Raw genomic sequence first — 3,246 nt, forward strand, 5'->3', positions numbered from 1 at the left:
GGCTCTGTTTTAAGTGTCTGTCTGTTTTTAATAGCCATTAACGGGCTTGCTGCGGCCGTGGGAAATTCTGTCTCCGCTTCCCTGTATGCTGACGACTTCTGCCTTTATTACAGCTCTACTGGCATTGCAGCTGTTGAACGTCAGCTACAGGGCGCTATCCGTAAGGCGCAGTCTTGGGCTGTAGCGCATGGGTTTCAGTTTTCGGCAGCCAAGACCCGCGTTATACATTTCTGCCGGCGCCGAACAGTCCATCCTGAGCCGCGGCTTTATCTTGCCGACGAACTCCTTGCTGTGGTGGAGACCCACAGGTTTTTGGGGGTGGTTTTTGATGCCCGGTTGACTTGGCTGCCTCATATCCAGCAGCTTAAACAGACGTGTTGGCGGCATCTAAACGCTCTGAGATGCTTGAGCCACACCCGCTGGGGAGCCGACCGCTCTACCCTGTTACGGCTCTACCAGGCGTTAATCCAGTCCCGTCTGGATTATGGGTGCCTGGCATATGGCTCAGCATCCCCGTCTGCGTTGCGGGTGCTGGACCCAATCCTCCACAGCGGGATACGCCTTGCCACTGGTGCTTTCCGCACCAGCCCTGTGGACAGCTTACTCGTGGAGGCAGGTGTCCCTCCACTGCGGTTCCGGCGCCAACGTTTGCTGGCCGCTTATGCTGCCCATGTTCTAAGCTCGCCCGGGCATCCTACCTATCGTCTCCTGTTCCCGCAGTCAGTCGTCCGTCTGCCGGAACGTCGGCCCCGGTCGGGTTGTCCGATCGCCATACGCGTCAAGGAGCTTCTCTCCGGGCTTGGGCTTGTCCCTGTTCCACCTCCTTTCCGGGCACTTCTGCGTACACCCCCGTGGTGCGTTCCTCGCCCTTGCCTTCGGCTAGACTTGGCACAGGGCTCGAAGGACTTAGTCCCTCCAGAGGCCTTCCGCCGCCGCTTTTATTCCATCCTGGCCACGTATCAGGGCTCTGGCATTGTTTACACCGACGGCTCGATGGTTGCTGGTCGAGTCGGGTATGCGCTCACTCTAGGGAACCATTCCGAACAACGTTCTTTGCCGGCTGGCTGCAGCGTTTACACTGCTGAGCTGGTCGCCATCTTTCGAGCCCTAGAGTATATCCGCTCCTGCTCAGGTGAGTCGTTCGTTATCTGTAGCGATTCCCTGAGCAGTTTACGAGCACTCGACCAGTGTTTTCCTCGTTCCCGTCTGGTGATGGCTATCCATGAGTCCCTGCATACTCTTGCGCGTTGCGGCCGCTCTGCGGTCTTCGTGTGGACCCCAGGCCATGTTGGGATCCCCGGCAACGAGAATGTTGACCGGCTGGCGAAAGAGGCGACTAGTGCACCACCTCTGGACGTTGGCCTCCCGGAGACCGATTTGCGGGCGTTCCTACGCCGCAAAATTCTGGACCTTTGGGACACTGAATGGCGCGCCCTGCCTTCACGCAACAAACTTCGGGCCATCAAGGGGGCTACAGGTGTGTGGCGCTCCTCCTTGCGGGTTTCTCGCAAGGAGTCTGTTGTCCTCTGCCGGCTGCGCATTGGGCACACTCGGCTTACCCACGGCCACTTATTGCGCCGTGAGGATGCGCCTCTATGTCGCTGCGGCTCCGTTTTATCCGTGGTTCATGTTTTATTGGAGTGTCCGTTTTTAGCTGCGCTCAGGCAGTCGTTCGCACTGCCTGCCTCGCTCCCTGCCCTTTTAACAGATGACCCGGCTATGGCTGACTTAGTTTTACGTTTTATTCGGGCAGGGGGTTTTTATTCTTTACTCTGAGTGTTTCTGTTTTTATCTTATTGTTTTGTGTTGATTCTGGCCTTTGGCCTCCGGTTTTAAACTGATTTTTTAATGTGTTTCCAGTGGTTGGCTTTTCCTTTTTTATTTCTCTGGTCGGCCAACCACCGTCACACTCTGTGTGCTTTTAGTTCGTTTTGTCTTGTCTTTGTTTCAGTTTCTCTTGTCCTGTATCGTCTGTGATCTCTTTTGTTCCTCGTTTTTATTCTCTGTGGGTGTTCTTTGTCTTTGGAAAAAGGGACCGATGACCATAGCAGTCTGGTCCCTTTAATCCCCCAAACCAACCAACCAACCGGGTGGCAAGGGCCAAAGCGCGGCGAGTGATTAAAGAGAGCAAACGGCGGTCATGGCAATCGTTCTTGAACTCCCTCTCCCGCTCCACTAATTCTACGAAAGTAATGGGAAGCCATCAGGAGGATTTCGGGGAAACGCAGCCAACTACCTGTCACGGCATTGCTGCATCAGGGATGTCTCCTCACGGCGCCGAGAGACATTGCCAATACACTGGCCATGCATTTTGCGGAATCTACCGCCACTGTTAACTGTGATCCAGATTTCTGCCGCTACCGAACTGCCATCGAGAGGGGTCACTTGGACTTCCGGTCTCCAAATTCTGAACCCTACAACTGCCCCTTCACAATGTGGGAACTGGATTCGGCGCTGTCTGTGGCTTGTGATACTGCGCCTGGTCATGATCAAATCCGGTACAGCATGCTGCAGCACTTGTTGCTGCCATTCAAGGAAGTTCTCCTGAGTTGTTTTAATATGATATGGTTATCCGGCACATACCCTGACTCGTGGAGGGAGGCGGTTTTGATTCCTCTCCTCAAACCAGGGAAAGACCGAACGCATCCCAGCAGTTACCGAAGTATTGCTTTGACGAGCTGTGTCGGGAAGACGTTGGAACGCATGTTCAACCGTCGCCTGGTTTGGCTGCTCGTGACCAGGCAGCTCCTTAGCCCCTCTCAGTGTGGCTTTCGGCGATGTCGTTCCACTATCGACAATTTGACCCTGCTTGAGGCGGCCATCCAGCAGGCCTTCCTACGTAACCAGCATTGTCTTGGTGTCTTCTTTGACATTCATAAGGCGTATGACACTACTTGGCGCCGCCATATCCTCAATCAACTCCATGAGTGGGGCTTTCGTGTCCGTCTCCCCATCTTCATTCGGTCCTTTCTTTCCCACCGCCTCTTTCGTTATAGGGTTGGTAATGTGCTATCTGATTTGTTTGTGCAGGAGAATGGTGTTCCTCAGGGAAGCGTTTTAAGTGTCACCCTCTTTGCTGTCGCCATTAACAGTATCACGTCCACTATCCGGAGTCCTGTCCAATGCTCCTTGTTTGTGGACGATTTTGCTGTTTTCTGTTCTTCCTCCAGTCTTGTCACTGCTAGTCGGCAGTTGCAGCTTACGATACAGCGATTAGAGGCATGGACTGCGAAGACGGGTTTTACC

Source organism: Schistocerca cancellata, chromosome 1 (genome assembly GCF_023864275.1).
Source record: "Schistocerca cancellata isolate TAMUIC-IGC-003103 chromosome 1, iqSchCanc2.1, whole genome shotgun sequence".
Lineage (NCBI taxonomy): Eukaryota > Metazoa > Arthropoda > Insecta > Orthoptera > Acrididae > Schistocerca > Schistocerca cancellata.